This window comes from Piliocolobus tephrosceles, chromosome 1 (genome assembly GCF_002776525.5).
Source record: "Piliocolobus tephrosceles isolate RC106 chromosome 1, ASM277652v3, whole genome shotgun sequence".
In the NCBI taxonomy this organism is placed as follows: Eukaryota; Metazoa; Chordata; class Mammalia; order Primates; family Cercopithecidae; genus Piliocolobus; species Piliocolobus tephrosceles.
Window position 1 is genome coordinate 194956188 of NC_045434.1, and position 8006 is coordinate 194964193.

General features: G+C 49.7%; 1 long non-coding RNA gene across 1 annotated transcript; it reads right to left on the reverse strand.

The window, feature by feature from the left end:
• Positions 1-2214: 2214 nt before the first annotated feature.
• Positions 2215-7735, reverse strand: LOC111547622. Its single transcript, XR_002733176.1, has 4 exons — positions 7409-7735; positions 4502-4666; positions 3684-3834; positions 2215-2504 (listed from the first exon to the last, which is right to left on the reverse strand). It is a non-coding gene; the product is annotated as an uncharacterized LOC111547622 (long non-coding RNA).
• Between the last annotated feature and the right edge of the window lie 271 nt (positions 7736-8006).

Consider the following 8006-nt stretch of genomic DNA (forward strand, 5'->3'; position numbering starts at 1 on the left):
CACAGACAAGGCAACATCTCACTTATTTAGAAAGAATTCCAGGAAATTGATTAAAAGGACCAACAATCATAGAAATAGAGGCCTAGGCTGGGTGCAGTGGCTCATGCCTGTAATCCCAGCACTTTGGAAGGCCAAGGTGGGCAGATCACCTGAGGTCAGGAGTTCAAGACCAGGCTGACCAACATGGAAAAACCCCGTCTCTACTAAAAATACAAAAAAAATTAGGTAGGCATGGTGGCACATGCCTGTAATCCCAGCTACTCGGGAGGCTGAGGCAGGAGAATCGGTTGAACCTGGGAGGCGGAGGTTTTGGTGAGCCGAGATCATGCCGTTGTACTCCAGCATGGAGTGAAACACAAGAGTGAAACTCCATCTCAAAAAAAAAGAAAAAAGAAAAAAAGAAATAGAGGCCTAACATATGAACTGACAGTTCCCAGAAAAGTAAATATAAATGATTCTTCAACACATGAAAAGAAGCTCAAACTCAAAAGAAATGCAAACCAGAAAAACTAGACTGGGGTATTGCTACAGTTTGAATGTTATGCCCCGAAAAGCAGGTGCTGGAAACTTAACCCCAATACAACAGTGTTGGGAGGTTGGGCCTAAGGGGAGGTGTTAGGTCAAGAGGGATTCACCCTCATGAATGGATTGGTGGTGGTGTTATAGCAGGAGTGGGTTTGTTATTTTGGGAACGGGTTCATTATAAAAGGGCAAGTTCAGTTCCCTTTTCCTGTCTCTCACCCTGTCTTTGCCCTTCCACCATGGGATGACACAGCAAGAGGGCCCACGCCAGATGTGGGCCCCATGATCTTGGAATTCCCAGCCTCCAAAACTGTGAGCCAATGCATTTCTGTTTATGATTAATTATCCATTCTGTGGGATTTTATTATAGCAGCCCAAAATGGACTAAGATACCATGTCTTATCAGTTTGGCCAAAAAAAACCCAAAAGCTGAATAACATATTCTGTGAGTATTTCTATGAGGAAATAGTACTATTCTCACACATGTTCTCACACGTGACTGTCACGTGTGTGAATATAAATTGGTAAAAGGGCATTTTGGAAACATCTATCAAAATGCATTCAGATAACCTACTTCTGGGAATTTATGCTTCGGATAGACTTGCATGAGTAATAAATGATACATGTATAAAGTTATTCTCTGCAGTAGTGTTTCCAACAGCCAAAGACTGGAAACAACTCAACTATCAATTAGTAAGGGGCTAGACTAGGTAGAGCACAGTCCATCCATAAAATGGAATACTATATGGCTACGAAAAAGAATCAGGGAGATCTGTGTGTTCTAGTAGGGAAAGTTTGTTTTTTTTTTTTTTTTTTGAGACGGAGTCTCGCTCTGTCGCCCAGGCTGGAGTGCAGTGGCCAGATCTCAGCTCACTGCAAGCTCTGCCTCCCGGGTTCCCGCTATTCTCCTGCCTCAGCCTCCCGAGTAGCTGGGACTACAGGCGCCCGCCACCTCACCCGGCTAGTTTTTTGTATTTTTTAGTAGAGACGGGGTTTCACCGTGTTCGCCAGGATGGTCTCGATCTCCTGACCTCGTGATCCGCCCGTCTCGGCCTCCCAAAGTGCTGGGATTACAGGCTTGAGCGGGAAAGTTTTATAAAGGATACTAAGGGCCAGGTGCAGTAGCTCACGCCTGTAATCCCAACACTTTGGGAGGGCGAGGCGGGTGGATCACCTGAGGTCTGGAGTTTGAAACCAGCCTGGCCAACATGGAGAAACCCCATCTCTACTAAAAATACAAATTTAGCCAGGCGTAGTGGTACATGCCTGTAATCCCAGCTACTTGGGAGGTTGAGGCAGAAGAATCGCTTGAACCCAGGAGGTGGAGGTTATGGTGAGCCAAGGTTGTACCATTGCACTCCAGCCTGGGCAACAAGAGCAAAGCTCCATCTCAAAATGAAATAAAGTAAAGGATACTAAGTTTGGCCAGGCGTGGTGGCTCACACCTGAAATCCCAGCACTTTGGGAGGCCAAGGCAGGTGGATCACTTGAGGCCAGGAGTTCGAGACCAGCCTGTCCAAAATGGTGAAACCCTTCTCTACTAAAAATACAAAAATTAGCCGGGTGTGGTGGCGCATGCCTGTAGTCCCAGCTACTTGGGAGAGAGAATTGCTTGAACCCAGGAGGCAGAGTTTGCAGTGAGCCAAGATCGTGCCACTGCACTCCAGCCTGCTGACAGAGCGAGACTCCGTCTTAAATAAATAAATAAACAAACAAACCGTATTACTCTCCTGCTCAGAAACCTTCCAGTGGTTTCCCATCACATTGATAATAAAACCACATATCCTTCCTGTAGTGGACAAGGCCCACCAGTGTGAGCACATCCGTCTAGAACAGCTCTCAGTTCATTGCCCCTCGCTCACTGTCTTCCTGCCGCACCGGCCCCCAGGCAGACTCTCGCCTCGGGGCCTTTGCACTCACGGTTCCCTCACTTTATGCAGGTCACTGCTAAATGTCACCTCTGCAGAGAGGCCTTCTTTCACCTGAAAAAAAAAAAAAAATTCCTTTACGCAGGCCTGACCCCTGATTGCCAAGAGGTTCTAGCCCCTTCCTTGCTTTGCTTCTCTTCAAAACAAGTCTCACCCCTGACGTCACACATCTGTTGATTGTCTCCTCCACTTCTAAGTTCCAAGAGGGGAGGGGACTGGAGCTGCCTGGTTCACAGCTCTCTCCTCAGGCCCTAGCACAGGGCCTGGCACATTCGGTAAATATTTGTCGAATGAATGGATGAAATGTGACACCAGATGTAAAGTGCTTAGCATGGTCCTGGCTCACAGCAGGGGTTTGATAAATGTGACTTCCTTCTTCTTCCCTGGGACACCTTCACACTCCGCTCACCCCTGGCCCTCCAGGAATACCTCCCATGTGACCGCATGGGCTCCTTGTCTCAGGGTACCCTCCCTCTCTCCTTTCCACGTGGCCTTTTCATTTGGCTGTTGATCGAGGGATATGACATGTCTCCTCCGTTAGACAATGGTTCCCCTGTACAGAAACAGTGGGAACTGTGATTCCTCCTCACTCAGCCTTCCTCCTTTTCCAAAGCTCACCCTGTGAAGCTGCCTACAGGGCCCACATGTATCATCTTCTGACTCTGATAAGGAATTCCCCCTCTGGGCGACAGAGAAGTATCAGTTCCTTCTGCAGTCTAACCGAAATCATTCCTGCTGCAGTAAAGAATGAGTTTCTTTTGTTTCCCTAGGGCTTCTGAGAAGGCAGCTGGGCTAATTTTTTCCTGTTATCTTTTGGTAGTTGTTAAGGGTTTGGGAGTGAACCCTCCCCATGGAGTCTGCAGTCTCAATTCTCAGGCAGAGCAACTCTTGTCAGCTGCTTGGCAGGAAAAGTTTCTCTTTATTCATCTTAGAGGATTTCAGCACACCCTGTAGGGCGGCCAGCTCCCCAGGACTGTGGCCCATCAGGTGGTTGGGAGCCAGGGACAAGACGGTGGGCATGGTTGTGGGCATGATTGAACCCGGATGAGAGGTGAGGTTGGCACCTTAACCTTGACCACCTTACTCCCACCTCTCCCTTCTTAATTTCTCCATCCATTTAGTCAGTCAGTTCAGAATAAGAATCAGAAACACCAACTATGTGCTAGGCACCCAGCTCTAACCTTCTCTAAATCTTGCTTTCTCTGTCTATAAAATGGGGGTAATAGTACTTACATGGTCATTGTGAAGATTAAATGAGCTCATGTATAGCATATCCTTGGCTCATAAATATTCAATAAACATGTTATTTTTCAATTCAATCAGCAAATACTGAGAGATGCCATCTCTGGGCCAGGCCCTCAAGGATCCAGTGGGAAAGGCAGATCTGGAAATATATATTTATGTATAAAGTGCAGGCCAAGTTCACACCTGTAATCCTAATACATTGAGAGGTCAAGGTGGGAGGATTGCTTGAAGCCAGGAGTTCAAAGTCAGCCTGGGCAGCATAGCAAGACCCTGTCTGTACAAAAAAATGAAAAATTAGCCACATGTGGTGGTGCATACCTGTAGTCCTAGCTACTCAGGAGACTGAGGCAGGAAGATCATTTAAACTCCGAGATTTGAGGCTGCAGTGAGCTAGGATCATGCCATTGCACTCCAGCTTGGGCAATAGAGTATTTGGGGGAGAGGGTGGGGCTGGGAGCCCACCTGCCTGCTGCTCGGCTGGGTGATCTTAGAGAAGGCACACCCTCTTTAGTCCTGCCAGGGAGAATGCAGGAGTTGAGATGGGGACTCATGCCTAAAAATAAGGCAGGGCAGGACTAAGGACTTGGAGCTGAGCCAGCTAGCCTGCTTTCCAATCTTGCCTCTGCTGAATTCTCCCAGTATGACCTTGGGCACGCCTCCTGCCACTCTGAAACTCAGTTTCCTCCTCTGAATAGTGGGGATGGGGATAATCTCATCAGGTGGCAGGGTGGCCGTGAGGATGCAGAAGAGGGCAGATGGCAAAGTCAAAGGTGCTATGCCCTGTGTGGGAGCCAGCCCTGGCCCACCTGAGGATGAGGAGGAAGTTCTCCTGTGCAGCTCCAGGTACTCCTTGCTGCTATAGCTCTTCCCATGCCAGTGGCGGGAGTGCTCCAAGAGGCTGAGGGTCCGGTCCTTGCCGTTTTCCATGAAGTCTGGCCTGGGGTTCCCTGGCACACAGTGGTGTACCTAGGCTGAAGAGTTTCAGTTTCATGCAGAGCACATCTTGGGGTGGGGTCACAGGGGCACCCAGCATATTACATCTGCTCCCACGCTGAACCAGAGGGGCTAAATGCCTGGTACAGGGCCTTAGCCTGCTCATTGAGTCACTCTATTCTTGGACCTCTCTGGACTTCAGTTTCCCCATTTGTAGAATAGGGACAATGGGCCGGGTGCAGTGGCTCACACCTGTAATCCCAGCACTTTGGGAGACTGAGGCAGGCAGATCACTTGAGGTCAGGAGCTTGAAACCAGCCTGGCCAACATGGTGAAACTCCATGTCTACTAAAAATACAAAAATTAACCGGGCATGGTGGCCGGTGCCTGTAATCCCAGCTGCTCAGGAGGCTGAGGCAGGAGAATCACTTGAATCCTGGAGGTGGAGGTTGCAGTGAGCCGAGATCGCGCCCGCCACTCTACTCCAGCCTGGGAGACAGAATGAGACTCTGTCTAAAAAACAAAAAAAAAGCTGGGCACGGTGGCTCAAGCCTGTAATCCCAGCACTTTGGGAGGCCCAGACGGGTGGATCACAAGGTCAGGAGATCGAGACCATCCTGGCTAACACGGTGAAACCCCGTCTCTACTAAAAAATAAAAAAACTAGCCGGGCGACGTGGTGGGCACCTGTAGTCCCAGCTACTTGGGAGGCTGAGGCAGGAGAATGGCGTAAACCCAGGAGACGGGGCTTGCAGTGAGCTGAGATCCGGCCATTGCATTCCAGCCTGGGTGGCAGAGTGAGACTGCGTCTCAAAAAAAAAAAAAAAAAAAAAAAAATTCTATCTATCTCTATCTATCTATCTATTTATCTATCTATCTATATATATATAGAGAGAGAGAGAGAGAGAGAATGAAATTGACCCTACGGGAGAGTCTTTGAAAATTAACCTGTCTCAGGTGCTAGAGACTATCTTTCTCTAGCTTGTGGTCCGCTCCATCCTGCACTCCTCCTTCTCCCAGCCCTGGTGATGTTAAGCAAAGTGGTCTCTCCTTCAGACCTGGGGTTCTTGAAAACAGAGTTGTATATCTTTCCTCAAACGGGGGCAGGGCTATGTCTCTTCCCTGAGAGCTCCAAAGTTAGTACCAATTCTAACAGTGACGGTGCACTTACATGTCAGGCACTTCACATGGGTCATCCCAATTCATCACATCACATGGATTTTTACTAATATACCCATATTACAGATGAGGAGACTGAGGCTTAAAGAGTTTATGCAACTTGTTCAAGGTCATCCAGACAGTAGATGGAGGAGTCAGGATTTGTCCAGAGGCCCATTTCAGGATTATGGAGAGGAGGCAATGTTAGTCAATTCAGACAGACTCTGGACCACACCCCAGCTGTTTCACTCATGCACTAGCTGTGTAACCTTGGGAAAGCCTCTGGAATTCTCTGGCCTCAGTTGCTCTATCCATATAACAGAGTGATTCTACCACAGGGAGATAATGTGTGTAAATGTCTAGACAGGACCGGACGCGGTGGCTCAAGCCTGTAATCCCAGCACTTTGGGAGGCCGAGACGGGCGGATCACGAGGTCAGGAGATCGAGACCATCCTGGCTAACACGGTGAAACCCCGTCTCTACTAAAAAATACAAAAAACTAGCCGGGCGAGGTGGCAGGCGCTTGTAGTCCCAGCTACTTGGGAGGCTGAGGCAGGAGAATGGCGTAAACCCAGGAGGCGGAGCTTGCAGTGAACTGAGATCCGGCCACTGCACTCCAGCCTGGGCGACAAAGCGAGACTCCGTCTCAAAAAAAAAAAAAAAAAAAAATGTCTAGGCAGGATCTGGCATACAGTAAGTGCTCAATAAATGGAGTTTCTTATCCCTTTCTTCTTTTGCTCCTCTGGTAGGAACTCTAGGCCTGAGCATATGCCAAGCTAAACTGGCCTCCTGACTCAGAGGGACAATTTTGTGTTCCCTCCTCTCATACTGATAAGGTTTAGGGGACCACTGAGAGCCCCCACTCCCAGAGTGTCTTGACTCTCAGGGAACCTGGGTCAGGTGGCGGGTGAAGGGACAGTCTCCAAGCTGATGGGGATACAACCCAGTCGGGGGGGTGGTCCTGGCCCCACACCTGACACTGACTGAGGAACCACAGCATTGTGCCATCTCATTGCGCAGCTGGGGCGTAGCTGGGGTGTGTGGACACAGGAGCACAGAGTTGGCGCTCTGGAAGGGAGCGTGTCAGGGGTTCTAGCCTATGTCAGCCTAGCCTCTGGGGTCACTCACTCTAGGGAAGGTGGAATGTGTTGCGGTGTGAACAGCAGCTGGTAAAGTTGGCATAGTTCCACTCGTGCTTGTCAAAGCCAGAGCCCGGTAAGTAGCGAAAGCAATGCCTGGTGTAATGGACAGGAATTGTCCCCTGGGGGGTTGATGTCACCTAGAACTGGCACTAACCTCTTCCCTCCACCACCCACTGACACCCTTTCTAGTGTCAAGCACTCCTGGTCCCCAAGGTCCTCAGATCTCACAAGTTATGGGAGATCCAGGAGCCACTGAGGCAGAGCCCAACAGAGCGCCCATACTCAGGAAATAAGCAAGCCTCCCATCAAAGCAGGAGAGATGGAAGTGGACTGCAAAGACATCCCTGGAAGCAGAAGGTTCTGTGCCCAGGAATGCTCCCTACTTCATCTGGGAGTCCCACTCTTGGGAGAGAGCTGCTGGGGAAGGGAAGGGAGTCCTGCCCGCAGGCAGAAGGATGGCCAGATTGAACTGGTCCTTACCTGGAAGCCTCAGAGCTCAAGCAGGATGCTCTGCATTGGGTGTCCTGGGACTGGCTGCTCCTTAGTGCCACTGACTTGGAAATAAACAGCAGACATTGGCCCCCAAGGCTATGATCCCTGGTGTCACTGTTTGGCACATGCAGAAGGACTGCTGTGGCGGAGCTGGAGGGCTGAGTCCTGACCTGCCCTGGTGGACAGGAGAAAGTAGAAGACGGGACTCCCAGGGACCCCCAGGATCCTTGACCCGCAGACTCGGGGCTGAAGGGGGCTCCCTGGACAGCCTCCAAGGGTATACACTATTCTCACTCACCTCTGAAATATACCAGCCTACCCTGGAAGACTCCAGCATCTCACTGAAATACTCTAGGTCCCCTCCCACTTCCCATAATATGCCAGTACCTTCTTAAATAACCCAGCCCTTTGTGAAACTCTTTAGCCCCGACTGCGCAATACTCCGATCATCTCGGAAATTCTCCAGCCCCTATGGCAAACCTCCACTCCACTCTTAAAGTCCAATCTCAACTTGAAAATTTTGCTCCAACTTTAAATATTCCAATCCCCTTGAAATACACCAGCACCCATTTGAATACTCTGCACT